Source organism: Epinephelus fuscoguttatus, linkage group LG1, assembly GCF_011397635.1.
Source record: "Epinephelus fuscoguttatus linkage group LG1, E.fuscoguttatus.final_Chr_v1".
In the NCBI taxonomy this organism is placed as follows: domain Eukaryota; kingdom Metazoa; phylum Chordata; class Actinopteri; order Perciformes; family Serranidae; genus Epinephelus; species Epinephelus fuscoguttatus.
The window spans coordinates 33,522,163-33,541,212 of record NC_064752.1 but is presented as its reverse complement, the minus strand read 5'-3'; the positions used below and the strand labels follow the sequence as shown (position 1 = coordinate 33,541,212).

Below are 19,050 nucleotides of genomic sequence, written 5' to 3'. Positions count from 1 at the left end.
GAGGGGAGCCCAGTGTTGTGGTCTTGCATTGGGAGATAAAAAGGTAGAGTGTCCACAGTATCATATGTGCTCAGGCATTATCAGTTCGACGAGTGCGCCATGATTTTTCACCTGTGTGCTAATCGGTGATAATACTTGAGAAGCAACAGGAGACAACTCTTCAAAAGTAAGAAGAGGAGGTCTTGATGATTGCAGAAAGTCGCACAGATTTCGAAACAGTATTGTTTAATGATGTTTCTTTCTCAAGTGCCAAACTCTTCCACCTTTCCTTCCCCTTTCTGTCAGCCTGTAGCAAATAAACAAAGATTAGGGCAATGGCTGTAAAAGCACACGGACAATGTTGCCCTCAAGGTGGAAATGCAAAGGTTTATCTACAGGCAACTCATCAAAAACAACCTTTTAATCATCCAGATCAGCAGCAGAGGAGGATATCACCCAAGCTTATCTTTCATTTGAGACAGGATATCAGATGACCCTGATACAGAGCCTTTTTTCTCATCATACGCAATGTCTCCAGGTCTTTTCTCCGGTCCGAAATATATCCTGAGTTGAGGTAAGAGACAACTCAGACTCTCCAGCGACATGCGATGATTGATAAATTGGAGGATTTTCTGGCAAATTCAATTACATGCACATGTTTAGTTGATGTTTTTTTTCCTTTTAAATTCATACCAGACCTCCCTGACCCTATTACCCGTATGCATTGTAATGTGCGACTAGTACTGGTCCTCTTTGTAGATTGTTTTGTTCTGTCTATCTCCCTCTTTCTTTTTATCATTGTCTGCTCTCGCTTGTAATGCTCCCGCTCTCATTTGTCTCTTTTTTTTTTGCAAAGCAAATGGCATCCTCAGCCTGCATAGACAGATTCCTCCATTATTTTGAAAGTGAGCACAAACAGCGTATTCTTCTCCTCCTCTTTCTCCCTCTGTTACTTCTCATCTGCGCTCTCCTCTTTCCCTCTAATGCTGTTGAATAATGGAGAGACTGCATGCAGTAGTCATGCTGTCACTCAGCCAGTGAGAGGCAGGGGGCCTGCAGTGAATACATACATGTGTGTGCGTCTGGTGTGTTTGTGTGCGACTGGTGTGTTTGTCGGCCTGTCTGTCTGCATGCCGAAGATTAGCCTTGAGGGCACAGCCTTCTCCCCCCTTCAGCCACACACACACATGCATACACAGTACATACACTCACATATATGCACACAGATCATGCAATCAGCTGTAACACTTCGTATCTGCAGTATCTGAGTGTTGTGTTTCCCTTTATTTCTAAAATGTTGGCAACAGAGACCACTCTGTGATGCAATAAAACACTCACTGCCTGATAGACAAGCCTCATTGAATAGTAATGTAAGGATTGCATATGGTAGCACTACATAATATATGAGTGTCTCCCTATAGCGAGAACACAAAGATCACAAATCAGGGTCAGAAAAGAAGATGAGAAAGAGAGCCACGAGCGGCTAACAGGATGATGAAATCCATGGTACTGCGGGGCAGACATGCAATTATTTTGCATCCGATACTCTGCCATCCTTGTGGCAAGGCTAGGGGGCCCCCTGCTGCCAAAAACAGCTGGTGGGTGGACTTGAGACATCCAGTCCCTATCTTCAAATTGATAGACTGGCAGAAATATACGCTGCAATAACTAGTGCAGGCCTCTCCACACGGTCCTCCTATTTAGTTGGCCAGATTGCCTGGTTGTTGCTAGTCTCTAGACATCACTTTTAACTCAGAGAGAGCAACCAGGCGAACGCAACATCTGGGGTTCCCTACCAGCTGAGCCAATAAAACAGGTTGTGCATACAGAATGGAGAGAATGTCAAAAAATGGGGAAGAATACAAAATGGTATTGATCCAATGGGGGTTCATGTAAATGGATGGGGGAGGGTGGGGGTAATCTCTCTCTGTCTCTCCCTCGCTCTCTTCTTTCTTTTCTCCATCCCTCTCTTTTCCCAGTCCAGTGCCTGTCACAGCTGGGAAGGGGCTTTTGCTTGCCTTTGGCCCAATTAGCCAGGGCTTAAAGCGCAAAGCATGTTGAGCGGAGTAGGTCCAAGCTTGGTTTAGTCTAGTTCAGCATGGCTTGGCTTGGGCTTGGCTCGAGTTCCTGCTTTGAGCTGCTATGCAATTATAATTAAGGTTGTCCTTTGACACGTACACACAAAGAGGAATTATTGTCCCCTCAAAAATGTCTGCATCTTACATTTTCGCATAGACGTTCTCTCCCTCTCTTTCTCTCTTACCATCTCTTCCACACACACACACACACACACACACATATTTGCCCCCACAGCACATGGTTCGGGCTCAGCGATCTGGCATAGCTTCACAAAGACACAAAAACTCCCAAAAGGAAAGGGGGAACAATACCATTTCATCCCTCTCTTTAATAGCCCCATCTTTTCTGCTCCCACAAACCTCCCCGACTCTTTTCCCCTCTCTCTCCATTTTTTTATCTGTCTCTTACTGTCTCTCTGTTTCTCTCTTTTGCTCTCTAATCTCAGTCACTTTGTTCTGTGAATTCATTAAGCCCTATTCTATAACGCCGGTGTCAAGGATCAATGGTTGCCATCGGAACAGCTCCCAGCATGCACTGCCACGCGTGGCCATTTTTAATGAGGCCCGGTTCCATCTGTCCTGCATAAAGAAAAAGAAAAACTCAATTTTCAGTACCAAAGTCTCACAGAGATGTTAATCCTAAGGGTCCTTTATCTGTCTACAAATGTGATAAATTTAATTAAATACCAAAAACATGCACTTATTATCACATAATATCTGCTTTGGGTCGCTTTGGGGTGAACCTGTATAACTCCTGGTGTTTCATACCTTTATTTGCACCTTTATTCCATCATAAATTTGGGAGAAAATTGCTCCAGGCTTATCTAATATGTTTTTTATGATGGGAAGGCCAACCAGAGTCTTGGCTGGATTATGGGAAACGGCTGAAGGGGGCATGTGCATCTGGATTTAACCAAGCATACTAAAAATATGACCTCAAACTAACAGAAGCAGTAATTTAAAATGTGGCACTGTGCTTCTAAACACTAAAAATTTCAGCTTATTAAATGACTGTGTGCAACTGCACACCAGTGTAGTTTACACCCAGGAGGCAGCAAATAGTAATAGAGGAGGAGAGATGACACCTGCACAGACAACCTTTCATAAGCATGATTACCACATCCAGGTCACCATGGCTGACCCAGTAAAGATGGACAGATTATGGGTCAGTCTGTCAGTGCAATCTTCTGTCAACACTGCACAGTAAGGTCCAAATTCAGATGGGCCTCTAATGGCATAACTAATTTTTGCACACAGACTTAGATAAACACGCACATGGACACACGAAAAGACACATGCAGAGACAACTTCAAGCACACACACACACACACACACAACCAACAGATAATTGGGCAGGAAACCTTCATCTAAATCAAAGATTCAGTGCCAGCTGAATTCCAGCCTAGTCCACCAATGAGCCTCCGGATTGTGAAAAATGTATGAAAGAAAAAAGGGGGAGGGAAAAAAAAGCCACAATGACAAATCACCAATGTTCGGTCCAAGGAGAGAGAAAGATTTGTTGGAGACGCAACGTGATGCATAATGAAAATAGATGCCTGTGCCGAGGCTTTCCGGGCACGCTGTTGGTCTCCATTTAAAATCAATCCTGTCAATGCATCATAAGTTATTTTGACAGGGAGCAAGAGGCACTTCAGGAAACACCAGTTTAATGATGTCTTTAACCTGCCTGTAATTGACCTCCGAATTGAAAGGGAGAAACAGTATTAAAAGCCCGGGGCAGGCGATTATAGTTCTCTGCTAGTTGCGCCTGCTATACATCATTTCTGATCAGACCTGGGTCAGCATAAACCCCAGCGTTTTTCTTCCCCTTGTAAAAAAAACAGAGGTCTGTGTACAGTAGAGAATGGCTCTGCTGCTGGATGGAGCAATGGGCTCTGTGCTAGATTGGATTTATGTACTGTGTATACTGCTGCCGTATGTTTTCATACCCTGTTGTACATCAGAAAGTCAGTGTTTGCCAGGTTGGGTCGTTTCTACCTGAGATATGAAGAAAAAAAACTAAAGAATGAGGATAAGAAGCTGGAATATTTTGTGAAATTTGAGATAGCTGGATCTTTGGAGATGTATTAAAATTCTTGCAGCATGCCATCCAAGCTACATCTTCTGCATGAAGAGGCACAGTATACTGTGGAGGCTTTCAAAGTGAAACTTACTGTACTTGTCTTGTTTTCTCTCTTAGTCAAACGCCGGAAAACACACACACACATGCACAGACGTGCAGTACACATGCGCAGTAAAACACACTGACAATCACCATCAGATGGCAGAACACAGTGACTTAAACACATACCATCTGGCTGCATTAGGAATCCAAATGACATCTGATTTATGCGTGAGCTCGGGGAGCGAGGCATTACCCTGCTATCAATTTACTATCAATTTGTCAAGTTGTTCAAATTTTCACCATAAATCTAATCATATTCATTCACATTTGTGTTGGGAGTAACAGCCAGAGCTCCACATACAGTACTGTATCTCACACTGCCAATTAGATCAACACCGCGCAGCCCTGCACAGCCAGCACCATACAGACATCAGCTGCTCATGTACACCGACCATAGCCAGCAGCAGCTTGCAGCAGCATCAGTGCTAGCTAATGTCCACAGATTATAGAACCTGCTCCAGTTTAATTAATACTGGAGCGGTACGTCCAGCCATCCTGAGCCACCAACCTCCCTCTCTGTCATCTCCAGCTGCCTTAAAACCCCACACCCCTGCTCCATTCTGCCGGCCCGCTAGATGGAGGTAGAATCAGGCACGGGTGGATGTGAGCGTGTCGTTGAGTTTTTAATATGCTGCAGGAGGAGATCAATCTAGGGCAGCCAGAAAATGAATGGAGACGCCTGTGTGCGGGGACTCTGGCACTCAGGCTAGGGCGGTGTGTGACAGAGCAAAGGGTGTGTGTTTGATTGTAATTACAGCCGTGCTTTGAGCCCTCCTCAAGAGTCAGATGGTGGAGGTAGGAGGGGTGTGGGGGTTTGATTGAGGATGGGGTGGAATGAGGGATGATGGGAGAGGTGGAGTGTAAGCATGTGTCCATATGCTGCTGGGATGGTGGGAATCTCCAAAAGGAATTTTCACCTTGGCCAAGTCTCCCTGATGCCTGAGGATGTTGTCCAAGGTTGAGCGGAGTGAAGAAGACCGACACACAGACACAGAGGAATAGTGGCGGAGGCATCACGGCTGCCTGACTCTGTTTGCCAGAAAACAAATCAGAAATTAAGCAGTTATGAGCACTGACAAAAATATGACATCCTAATCAGCCACCCAATGATACAGACTGTTTGGTGGTGATGGTGTAACTTTCTCCTCTACATCCTCTTCCTCCCACGAGTGAAAGTGGAGTAAACATTGTGACACTGCACCACTCAGTGGTGCTACAGCTACTGATAATCACATCAAACTAATGACATTCGGATATATCAAGAGAAGGGATTTAAGCATCTTGACATTCAAAAACACACTTGACATTTCCTTCAATGTGCCGGGTGACAAGCTGCTTTATGTAATGAGTCAATGCTATTTCAGAGACATTAGAGACAGATCAAGATAAAAAGGGTATTTGACCAGACACACACAAGTTAATCATCAAACACACCAACAATACAACAGCTTCAGAATAAAGACTCAGGAGGTGAAACAGACATTTGGCATGACAACACTGACTGTTTACAAGCACAGTTTTGCCCTCATTCTGTAAAAGACAACATTTATCATTTATACTAAGCTTTACATGGCTAATGAAAAATCATATTCCACTAATACGGCTGTTTACATGCAGCCCTGCTACCTCCAATTAAGGTGCCCAAACATGTTGTTTATCACGTCAAAATATAGAAGAATGCAACAGATGGAGCTGCTTGTAATTTTACTTCTTTGCATCAAATAGGATTTTTTCAAAGTTTTCCACCGCAGGCAGACTTGTTGAACCACGTGAACACAGCTTCTCTCTTTCATTCCTTCAACCAACTTCTTTCAAGGGTCAGTATTGAAATATTTGTGCAGATTAGAGGTTGATTTGTAAACAGACCCAGCAGACATTCTGACATGTCATGGTAGGAAAAGCACAGGTGTATTTAAAAACATGAATGATCAGGGGAGGCTATGGTATTGTCCACGCTGGTTATCTGGAGTAGCATACTGGGACACATAATGGAATGAGCCATTTTTAATGGTACCAATTTCACCTGTGCTTTTCCTATTATTACAAGTCAAAGTGTCTGTGAAAGTGGTCCATTGTTTATCAGTGGTTTTATTTGGAGGCACAGAATGATCTGCACGCCCACTCCTTTGTGTTCCTTGATTCATGAACGAAACTGTGAATGGCAAGTGCTGAAACATGTCTGCCAATATCCAGTGTATGCTTTTAGCATGACTTTAGAGTGCAGGTCCCCATCTCCTTATAATTCTTGATTACTAGATAGGACCAAAGCTATGTTCCCTGACCGGGAATCGAACCCGGGCCGCGGCGGTGAGAGCGCCAAATCCTAACCACTAGACTACCAGGGACATAATTGAACACAATTTTTTTTTTATGTGACATTTTGACGTGTCATAGTATGAAAAGCACAGGTATACTTAATAAGATTAATGATAGTTACATTCCACTTAGGGAAGGCCCTAGTTTTGTCCATGCTGGCTATCTGGAGTAGCTTACTGGGAGACGTAATGGAAATGAGCCATCGTTGATGTTACCAGTTTCACCTGTGCTTTTCCTACTATGACAAGTGAAAAGGTCTGGTGTGAAAGAGGTCCATTGTTTATGAATAGTTTTATTTGGAGGCATTAATGACACTCTTTGTTTGTGTTCCATGATATGTGAATGGAACTGAGAACGGCAAGTGCTGAACTATGTCTGCCAATATTCAGTGGTGTCCATCTCCTTGCCAAGTCTTAGTTACTAGACAGGGCCAAAGCTATGTTCCCTGACCGGGAATCGAACCCGGGCCGCGGCGGTGAGAGCGCCGAATCCTAACCACTAGACTACCAGGGACATATTTGAACACAATTTTTTTTTATGTGACATTTTGACGTGTCATAGTATGAAAAGCACAGGTATACTTAATAAGATTAATGATAGTTACATTCCACTTAGGAAAGGCCCTAGTTTTGTCCATGCTGGCTATCTGGAGTAGCTTACTGGGAGACGTAATAAATTGAGCCATTGTTAATGTTACCAATTGCGCCTGTCCTTTTTCTGCTATGACAAGTGAAAATGTTGGATATGAAAGAGGTCCATTGTTTATTCATGGTTTTATTTGGAGGCATTAATGACACAGAATGATCTGCACATCCACCGTTTGTGTTCCTTGATTTGAGAATGGCAAGTGCTGAAACATATCTGCCAATATCCAGTGTATGATTACAGCATGTTTTAGAGTGCGGGTCCCCAGCTCCTCATAATTTTTAGTTACTAGATAGGGCTAAACTAAAGCTATGTTCCCTGACCGGGAATCGAACCCAGGCCGCGGCAGTGAGAGCGCCAAATCCTGACCACTAGACCATCAGGGACTTGTCAATGGACTTCTGAGCACATTTTTTTTTGATGTATGATATGCATCTATAGGTTCCGTGGTTTATGTATCCTAAAGAGGTTGATTTGTAAATAGACTTGTTTTCACAGCAGCAGACATTTTGAGCTGCATTCCACTTAGGGAAGGCCCTAGTTTTGTCCATGCTGGCTATCTGGAGTAGCTTACTAGGAGACATAATAAATTGAGCCATTGTTAATGTTACCAATTGCGCCTGTCCTTTTTCTGCTATGACAAGTGAAAATGTTGGGTATGAAAGAGGTCCATTGTTTATGAATGGTTTTATTTGGAGGCATTAATGACACAGAAAGATCTGCACGTCCACTCCTTTGTGTTCTTTGATATGTGAATGAAACTGATAATGGTGAGTGACCAAACATATCTGTCAATATCCAGTGTGTGCTTTCAGCATGATTTTGGAGTGCAGGTCCCCATCTCCGTGTAATTTGTAGTCACTAGATAGGGCCAAAGCTATGTTCCCTGACCGGTGTGCTTTTGAGCACAATTTTTTTCAATGTATGATAAGCAACTATAGGTACAGTGGTTTATGTATCCTGAAGAGGTTGATTTGTAAGTACACCTTTTTTCACAGCAGACATTTTGACATGTCATAGTAGGAAAAGCACAGGTATATTTAATAATAGCTGCATTTCAGTTAGGAGAGGCTGTGGTATTGTCCATGCTGGCTATCTGGAGTAGCTTACTGGGAGACATAATGGAAATGAGCCATTGTTGATGTTACTAGTTTCACCTGTGCTTTTCCTACTATGACAAGTGAAAATGTCTGCTGTGAAAGAGGTCTATTGTTTATTAATAGATTTGTTTGGAGGCGCTAATGACACAGAACAATCTGTGTATCCACTCCTTTGTGTTCTTTGATATGTGAATGAAACTGAAAATGGCAAGTGCTGAAACATGTCTGCCAACATCCATATGCTTTCGCTATGATGGTAGAGTGCAGGTCCTCATCTCCTTGCAGTTTTTAGATACTAGATTGGGCCAAAGCTAGGTTTCCTGACCAGGAATCGAACCCCAGCCGCGGCGGTGAGAGCGCCAAATCCTAACCACGAGACCATCAGGGACTTGTCAATGGGCTTTTTTTGATGTATGATATGCATCTTTAGGTTCCATGATTTATGTATCCTAAAGAGGTTGATTTGTAAATATATTTTATTTCACAGCAGACATTTTGACTTGTCATAGTAGGAAAAGCACAGGTGTATTCAATAACAGCTGCATTCCACTTAGGGAAGGCCCTGGTATTGTCCATGTTCATTAATGGTTTTGTTTTGAGGCACTTATGACACAGAGCAATGTGCATGTCCACTCTTTGTTTTACTTGATATGTGAATGGAAACAAGAATGGCAAGTGCTGAAACATATCTGCCAATATCCAGCGTATGCTTTCAACATGATTGCAGGTTCCCACCTCTTTGTAATTTTTTGTTACGAGAGAGGGCCAAAGTATGTTCCCTGACCGGGAATCGAACCCGGGCCGCGGCGGTGAGAGCGCCGAATCCTAACCACTAGACTACCAGGGACTTGTCAATGGGTTTCTGAGCACACTTTTTTCAATGTATGATACGCATCTATAGGTTCCATGGATTATCTATCCTAAAGAGGTTGATTTGTAAATAGATTTTATTTCACAGCAGACATTTTCACTTGTCATAGTAGGAGAAGTACAGATGAAATTGGTAACATCAACGATGGCTCATCAGGTGTATTTAATAAGTTAATGATAGCTGCATGCATTCCACTTAGGGAAGGCCCTAGTATTGTCCAAGCCATTGTTAATCTTACCAATTTCACGTGTGCTTTCCTACTATGACAAGTGAAAATGTCTGCTGTGAAAAGGGTCCACTGTTTATAAATGGTTTTATTTTGAGGCACCAATGACACAGAACGATCTGCACATCCACTCCTTTAAGTTCCTTGATTGGTGAATGGAACTGTGAATGGCAAGTGCTGAAACATGTCTGCCAATATCCAGTGTATGCTTTTAGCATGACTTTAGAGTGCAGGTCCCCAGCTCCCTGTAATTTTTAGTTACTAGATAGGGCCAAAGCTACGTTCCCTGACCGGGAATATCTACAGAGAAAACAAAACAACTTACTTGTTGAATCTCAGCTAATACGCCATGGAAATGTGACGAATACTATATAGAACTATCTGTAGGTGGACTTTCGAAATAAAGTGTTACTTGGACATCCGCTTAAGTTGGCATGGAAGCTGGTCACCTCAATCTATATCCTATATGTAGCTGATAAAGGTGTATTTGCGTCCCAACAGATGTAAGAAAAGTAACAGGAGAGTGAGGCAGCTGTCAGTCAAGCCAACAGTCCTGAGGAGAGGACTAATCAGGAATGATGAGTGGAAACACCTGTGTGGGTGGACTGAGGATGCATAGTGCCTTTAATAGCCAAACAAACAGCTGTCTTTGGCAGGTGTGGCATCATGATTGTTTCTGTGACTTTGGCAGCCTTTCAGAAAATTTAATCAAGGGAGCAATATATTGTATATCATGGTAGTGCCAACCATAGCACTCGCCAGTGAGAGGAGCTTCAATGGGAAAAGCTACTAAAGTGACAGTGATGAATGAAATGTAAAATTAATGTAAAGTCACTGATTATTCACCGTAGTTCAACTTGAGGTGGTTTAGCATATTAGGACTTTCTTTAGTCACTCGCAGGCAGTGTAGCAACCTGTAAACACATCAACATATTGTCACCCTGGTAGCTATTACAGTGAACACATGAGCAAACAGTTTTACTACATAGTACAGTGCAGTAGACACAGAGCAACATCAGAGTCCTTTTTCTGGCCACCTGATAAATCTAAGGGCGGGTTTACACCTAAAGATCCTGTTCCTGAATTGAACCAATGCAGAGATGACACACTGTTTAAATTTTCAAACTGGTTTGGTTTGCGTTAACAAAGGGAAAACTTTAACCATTTAGAAATTGTAAACAAAAGTCATGTGGTAGAAATGCTGTTTGATTATTGGTCATACAGTACAGTTGGTAGGTATGAGACAACAAACCCCTTTCAGTGCTGACCTGGATATTGTACATCAATGGCACTGTCAGGTTCTATTCATGTTAGTTTTGATGTGGAGCACATATTCATCTAATTCATTTCTCTCTATTTTATCGCTGAATATTTTTAATACTTCAGTGTTCCTATGCAGAGAAATGATGAGAAATGTTCTCTTGAGCCCATATATTCAGGAGGCAACCTCACTTTGTTGTGAGTCCAGGTTTGCAACTTGACATTTTGGTAGCAAACATCCAAAAAGGCCACTAGTTAAACAGTTGCCAAAACAGGAAAAGAAAATGTCTTTGTAACCAATGAAATGACACATAAAATGGTGCACTTCCTGTGATTGGTTTGAATGGTGTTCACACCAGAAATGTACTCCAGATTTCACTTGACAATAGTCTGAAACAACTCCTTTGAGGCAGACCAAAGAGCGGTTGTTCAGTCTGCTGTTCTTCTGGGATGGCGTTCACACTAACCCAAATGAGTAGCACCAAGGGTGTAAACACACCGGGGTTCTATTCAACTGAACTAAACAAGGCTGGTGAACTTGCCCTAAGCTCATATCCATATGTGGCCTATGTTCACTTTGCTTTTAGCTCTGTTTTTGGTCTCTACCAACTCCTGAGGTAAATACATTGCTGCCTCAGCAGGCAGCTGCAATAACAGCTGCCTGCTGAGGCTAAAAGCAAGAACTAAACATCTTTCTGAATCATCATTTGTCCGTCCCATCCCCTAAATTGGTGGCTTGTACCTAACCTGTACAAAAACAACTTTGCTGATCACAGGCCTTTGTGCCAGTTACAGCTTGAGTGGGTCACACAGTCAAACACAATCAGTCAAACACAAAAGTTCCCTCATTTGTCCCTCCAGGGATAATGATATTATTTCATTATTACGCATCATTTATGAATAGCTACCGTAGTCAGGAGTACTACAAAGAAATCAAAGAGAAGTAGGAGGGAAGAAACATTGCTTAGGAACTCTACATAAATAGATGGAGCTCTTCTGCAGAAATCCTGATAATAACGGAAAAAGTAAATACAGACATTGTTCTGCCAACGGCTGTCCAATCTGTTATTAATGCCTAATGCCCAGTGAAAGGCGTTCAAGCCAATACCAACACGGCTGGCTCGATACTGTACAAACACAGTCGTCCTGTCGGCAATGCTGAGAGCAACAGAAGGGACAACACAGGACAGGTGGTGGCTACATGTGATTCATTGTTCCTGTAAGAAAGCACAAGTCCCACTGGTCGCCAATCTCTCCTCCCTCTCTTCTTCTCTCTCCTTCACTCCCTCTCTCTTCTTCCTCTCTCATCTGTCTCTCCTCCTTCTCCTTCTCAGATTAGGTGTGAAGAATAATTAGCGGGTGCTGAAGAGCCCCGGGTGGACTGGATACTCATGGGAGCCTGGTCACTTTCTCCACCACCAAATGTCCCTGGCAGCACAGCAGACAGTGGGCCGTGCTGTATTGGTAATTAGAGTGCTGCAGTCACGTATGTGTGTGTTTCTGTCACTGATGTGTGTGTGTGTGTGTGTGTGTGTGTGTGTGGTCACCGTATGGAGCAGGTTTTTGGGCCCAGCTCAGATCTGTTTGTTCCTTGCTGCCATTTAGAAAATATACAAAGCTCTATTGGAAAAGCATTAGATGACTGATAAACACATACATGGTTTGACACAAAGGGGCTTGCAGGTTCTATCGCCGTGTCCTCAAAGAGAAACACGCTCAATAAGAGGAGTCAATTAATGCTACAAAAAAGAGGACAGACACTTCATAATAGTGGCAATTAGTTTGCTCTTCTCCTTTTGGCTTCTTTCAACTTTCTGCTGTTCAATATAATTACATCTGATGTGGCTGTCACAACAATTTGATGACAAAATCGTCAGCGAGAAATGGTGGTGCACTAACAAAGTCTCATAATTTTGTGAAAAACAGTGTCAATTTTGACAAGAATTTAGAATTTAGTTTCAGTTTTAGTTGCTTAGTGAAAATTATAGTTGGTTTAAAGTTACATTGAAGCTTTTTTTGTCAGTGGACGTCAGTTTTAATTTAATCTGATAGTCAGTACTTTAGTCAGAATTTTCTCAGACACTTTCATGACACTGTAATGGATTCTGCTGGCTTTAAAAACTCCACTGAGAAGGAAGCATACCTTGAACTATTTGTTTCATCATCTAGGTTGCAAATGTGTCACTGACTTCCTGTTCATCCTTCAAATCATTTAAAATAAGTGCCTACAATTATTTATATTACTGCTACTTCATATTACTGATATAACTGAGATCTTCAGCTAAATCCAGTGTCATGTTTCACTCACTAGAACTCCAATTTAATATATCATCAGTAGTTAAAATGTGAAAACTGCGTTGTTAAGGCAGATGAGCATTATCTGGGTCATGTTTATTCACTTTACACGGAGCTTAATCTTCGCTGAATGAGTTTGTGTCTGTTTATGAGATGTAAGAAATCATCAGTGATCTTTTAGAAGGAGTAGATGTTCACCATATGCTACCTCGGCTCTGTTACATTTAACAATTTGTTAACAGAGCAAGGCAGACTAATCATGATTGGTTAAAAAGGAAAACAACCAATGCTTTAAAATGGCTACTGTGATCAAACTTAGGTTGTCTGCCCACCCAGAGCAAAGTATTTCATCTTGTCTACTTGTTGGGGCATAATGACCAGAGATTTTGCCGTAATATTTGTTGTCAATATTTTTTTCATTCATTCATTTCATTTCATTTCATGTTGCAATTTAAAGGATGTCAACAAGTACCTATTGTCAAAATTTTTGTTCACAAAATTAAGACATTTTGAGAAATCTTTGATTTCCTTTGTTTAAGATGGACACATTAAACTGAAGAGGAATACAGACAAAGAACAAGCTACTTGATTGGTGGATTCTTTATTCTAGCACTTAGGCACTGACTAACTTTTACTGAAGTGAGCTGCTTCTATAAAAATGATCACTAACTTAATAATGTAGCACTTAAAATATCCAGTATTTAAGGTAGAAACAGTGATATTGGAAGAACACGATGAAGTGGTGAAATCAATGTTTCCCATGCTTGGAGGCTTTCTTTTAGAAACCTATCTAGTACAAATATGCATGTCTGAATCAGACATTTATGTCTTTCAAGATGGTCATTATGTCAGATTAGGTGATAATGGTTCCTTAAATTACTGCAGTGAGATGGCCAAGAGAAATATTAAACTACATGTTGAGCCCCCACCAATCATAGCCTGAGGTCTTTTACAACTTGAACAGTTTGCAAAGTTCATAGAGACAGAGAGATGCTAACAGCTCTGTGAGACTTCACTGGGGAACAATGGTGCTTTTAGTTGCTGTAATATCATCATGCTAAAATACTTAGAGTGACAATGTTAACATGCTGCTGTTTAGCAGGTATAATGTTTGCCATGTGCACCATCTTAGTTTATCTTGTTAGCATGTTAACATTTGTTAATTAGCACTAAACACTGATGAGAATGTCATTAGTTTTGCAGATATTTGATCCTAAGCAAAAGTAGCGAAGAGGTGAAACTTTGACCTGATGATGACGCTGTATGCGAAGTCAGGGGATGACAAAGTGGCAATCCATTGAATATTTCCATTAATCTCACTCAACCATAAATGCCAACCTGCTGGTGATACTGGAGGAAAAATTGAGATCACCAAAATCAGTAAGATACATCCTCCATGGATCATGAATATTTGTAGCTAATGTCATAGCAATCCATCCAATAACAACTGAGATATTTAACTCAAAACCAAAACTGTCAACCTCATGGTGTCATTAGAGGAAAAGTCAGAGAATCATTCTTTAGGATTCATTATCAGTTGACCTGTACTTTCTCCGACATTGAAAATATTTCCACATTGGTGGTTTATTCCCAAGTAAGTAAGTTATCCTCATTGTCTTTCTCTTGGCTGTTTGCCATCTGCCTGACGCTGTTTCAGCGTATCCCAAAGATGACGATATAGATTGATGTTTTCATTTTGCATCAATGATATTGGATCACTGATCACTGAATTGATATATTGATCCAGATCGATGGATCTTTACACCCCTAATTTCAATTGGGGAAGAAACAGTTGTCTTTTAAACCATAAAAATGTCTCATTTTTAAATCCCAACTCCTCTCAAAATGCCCAAAGGGTGTTGAATTCAGCCATTATCAAGCTGATATTATGAAGAATGATGTATATCTCTTTAAATGCAAAAGAGTCCAGTCCTGATTTTAGTTAGCCCACGTCAGCCTAGCTTCATACCATCCTGTTAGGTTCTAATTTAAACAAATATCCAACATACAGCTGTAAACCAGGCAAAAAAATATGAGGGCAACAACCATTTAATTTCACATCAAGCTGAGGAGGAAGCACTTGGCCGGGTCTCCAGATGGCAGGAGGAAGCACAGGAGACAGAGCTTTGCAGTAGCATCCATACAGATGAGTGGAAAGCTGTGAGTCTGTATAACGATGGTGGGGGGTGTTCCTGACACCCTGGCACGTCCCATAATCAGCTTTCCTCAGTGACAGCATGGAGCCCATAGGAGAGTCCTGTCTGTCTGTTTCTTTTTCCACACACACACAAATGTACAGATACAAATACATGTGCACGCGTACACCTGGCTGAAAGCGCAGGGGGTCATACACCGCCAGCTGTAGAGTGGGATACACACTGAGCCAGAGAGGAACACACACATACCCAAACACATGTGTAGGCAAAATGTGAACACATGAAGCGGAATCTAATCCAGACGAAAAACTGTAATTTTTACTGCAGGCAGGATATTTCTCACACACACACACACACACACACACACACACACACACACACACACACACACACGTGTTTGAGACCTGAAGCATTGAAAAATAAAAACATATATTCCCAGTCTCACACTGTGAGGCTTCATTACACCACCTGCACACAGATGCCAGCAAGCAGCACTCAGAGTTATGAAGGGGACAAGCATACACATATTCACATTCACCTCACACACAAAGTAATCTGGGCATCACATAGAGGTGTAGACTGGAGCCGCAGACAGTGGGGCCTGCCATTCATACAGCCATGGGGAGTGTGGCTGGGCAGAGACCTGGAGCCATGCAGGGAAAAGCTATTGAACAGAACAGCAAGGAGTGAAAGCTCTCAGATGACGCCACAGCCCCTGACCTTTCTCACCAGCTTACATCACCAGAGGCTCCCTAACCTGCAATTGCAGGATTAGTTCTACAATGCCATTTACAGTATGTCACAAGGAAAATGTCTCTTTTATTCCTTTTGTACAAGAATTAGGAATTTCTTGTCCTACCTGCTTGAATCCACCTGCTCTGTGAAAGTCACCGACCGTTTTTATTTCCTGTGGCGACCCGTGGAAGTCACCAGTCACCGTGTCCGACAGCCCCATGAATAACTGAGGACCGTTATCTGTCCCAATTCACCCGGGGACACTGCAGGGATGAAACAAATGTGAAGGCAAGCATGCATCAATAAGGCCAAAAAACATGAAAGACTTTTGAGAGGAGGCAGAGGTGAAACTACTTTAGCCTTTTAACATCCAGAGCAGGTACTGAACGAGACAGAGATGGTCTGAGAAACATGAAAAATTACTCTGAAAGCTGCGTTGTGAGGAACAACATTTCTTTATCTTTAACAAAGCTCCACTTTGATGAATAATGGCTGTCAGCTTTAAAGTTTCTTTTCCATCATTGAGAACAATATATGTATTTTGGTACTTGTGTTGCAACAGCTGGCGTTAATGAATAAACCCAGCAAGAAACTTTGATCGGTGTCACCCCTCTGCACTCTCAATTTCTCAAAATTAAGACTTAGCAGGTGTTTTCTGCAACTTATTATTTTTTAACTTTGTTTTTGTACAGATTAAACAAACAAGATATAACATGTTAATTTGTGAGCTTTAGAGGTGCTGGTAGGCAGTTTCTTTTAAATTTAGGACAATGCCAGGCTTAGTGTTTCACCCTGTTTCCAGTATTTATGCTAAGCTAAGATAACCTGCTGGCAGTAGAGATTGGTATCCATCCTCACAACTCTTAACAAACAAGCAAAAAGGCTTATTTCCCAAAAAGTCAAACAGTGCCTTTAAGGAAGGACGCACTCATTTATTTTCTAATTATTCAGGACAGGAGGATACACTACTGCTAAGTTTTGCTGCTGCACTGGTATCACAACCACGCTTTCCCTGTCTGAAGCCCATTGATCATGCACCAAGTGAACGTTAAAGCCCTATTAGAAATCCAGTTAAACGTATTCATGGCCAAAAAATCAGGTTTCTCCAGCAGCACGGTGGTGACTTTGGTTCCTCTCATCCTTTACCCCAATTAAGGAAAACAGCAAGTGCTGTAAGTATCTACAATGCGTGTAAAATGGCCAAGACATTACAGTGAACTGAAAATAAAGTGTTCAATGAGTGTAAACTGTTGGACTGACCAAACACCTGCAAATTTGACACAAATTTTGGTGTGTTTCTCTGTCATGTTGACAGAGAGAGAGAGATTCAAAAATAACCTCTACATCTAAAGCTCTGTCTACATGTACACAGATATTTTTGAAAAACTTTTTCTGTCCACTCCTCATCGACAACAGTCCCTCTCTGGAGAGCTTGCCCCCATCTGCTGATTGACCGGGCCTGATCCAAAACTGTCATTTCTGGATGACTTTGAACTGCAGACGCTAAGATGGAGCAAAAAAATTGGTTGCAGTCAACGAGTTCTCATTCCAATTTGTAAAATACCGCGCTTTTGTTAGTGGACCTAAATGTCATAATATGACACACAAGGTAGCCTCATGCATTGGTTTTGGACGTTCACAGATGGCATCTCCATTGATGCTTGTTGCATTTTGTCTTTTCAAAATGCATTTTTGTTTTCACGGGAAATGTAGCCTACAGTTTCTGCTCATTTTTTCCAAAAGAAACTTACTACCAAGATAAAACAATTTTTGCTTTTACGTCCTTAAAGCCTCAGTGTGTAAAAATGGTGAGTAACAGTGACATCAGCGGTCAAATTCTAGATTGCAGGGCTCACTCGCACTCACTCACTCACCCCTCCGTCGGGTAAGTGATGGTGGCCTTGTAGGACAGAAAGCCTTGCGCAGACAGAGATGGCATCATCCACGAGTTTTTCAAGTTTTTCAAGAGTAGGCTTATCTAGCGACGAGGTGAATATTTATTTAGGAATCTAAACCATGTTACGATATTGTAGCGACCCTGCAGTAAATGTTCTGTTATAATGTCAATGTGCTGTAAGTTAATGGCATGTTTGGGATTGAATGAGTATAGCTAGGGGTGCGGGGTGCGAGTCTGACGGGGATGAGAGCTGTGCGAGTGCGCGTGCTGGTGTGTGTATGAGCAAGCTGGAGGAGAGAGCAGGAGTGCACAGTTGGAGTTACAGCTAGGTTCTTGTTTGTTGGTTGTTTTGGTATAATTATGGCCAACAGTAACCTATACTGTTCAGTAATAAACGGTGGTTTGCCGAATAACTGTGCCATTTTTCCACACGTCCTGGCAGACGCTACAATATGTTATAGCTTACCAGTGAGATATAGGAGATATAACGTTATGTTAGGAGTGTTTTATTTCTAATTGTTTTGGTAACACAAGCAAACATTAGCACAGTAATGCTAAAATAACACATTTTATGTGATAGTCACGGCACAGTGCGACAAATATAGCTTGGTACGATTATAACATATGCGTCTCCAGAGTGTTCTTCCACAGGAGTTTTTTCCACCTGGAATAAGCAACGCCAATATTCACTCGCGTTTTGTCCCGTCCTCGCTTATCTGATCTTTTTCGTTTATTTGGTGGCGTGGTTTCCCTCTTACGGGGCAAAACATGTGTGTGGTCCTCCATTTAAAGTGCGACAGAATCATAAAAGTACAAAGCAGGTTCACACAGAAGCGCCCTGGATTGAGCTTCACCTTCACCCTTCTCCAGTGACGGCAAGTTCTAGGTAAACGTGAAAGGCGAAGCGCGTATATCTCTTTTGGCGACTGTATTCAAATATGGTGACACAAGAAGGCAGCCTCCAGCAGACCGCGCCCTGCCTGTGTATATATATATAGAGAGAGAAATCATTCTAAGCCTATGAGAAAGCTTCCATTTGTATGTGAATTTCATTACACTTTAGTAAATATATATTTATGAAAGCAATTGTTGATATTTGCTAATAAACAACCACGTAAATTACACACTGTAACTTTAAGTTTAGGCAACAAAAGTCCCTGGCTGGGTTGAGGCAACAAAAACACATGGCTAGGTTTGGCTTAAAATAAGTACTGTTCTTACTAACATCATGTCAAATCATATCACATACGCTTTGACATACATTACTACTGTAGCATTCTACACAATCTAGCACACTACGTTGTTAT

General features: G+C 41.8%; 4 non-coding genes across 4 annotated transcripts; all 4 read right to left on the bottom strand.

The window, feature by feature from the left end:
• Positions 1 to 6,515: 6,515 nt before the first annotated feature.
• Positions 6,516 to 6,587, bottom strand: trnae-cuc (transfer RNA glutamic acid (anticodon CUC)). The gene has a single exon. It is a non-coding gene; the product is annotated as a tRNA-Glu (tRNA).
• A 412-nt stretch (positions 6,588 to 6,999) lies between these two features.
• trnae-cuc (transfer RNA glutamic acid (anticodon CUC)) lies at positions 7,000 to 7,071 on the bottom strand. The gene has a single exon. It is a non-coding gene; the product is annotated as a tRNA-Glu (tRNA).
• Positions 7,072 to 7,517: 446 nt separating this feature from the next.
• On the bottom strand, positions 7,518 to 7,589 carry trnae-cuc (transfer RNA glutamic acid (anticodon CUC)). The gene has a single exon. It is a non-coding gene; the product is annotated as a tRNA-Glu (tRNA).
• A 1,489-nt stretch (positions 7,590 to 9,078) lies between these two features.
• trnae-cuc (transfer RNA glutamic acid (anticodon CUC)) lies at positions 9,079 to 9,150 on the bottom strand. The gene has a single exon. It is a non-coding gene; the product is annotated as a tRNA-Glu (tRNA).
• Positions 9,151 to 19,050: the final 9,900 nt, after the last annotated feature.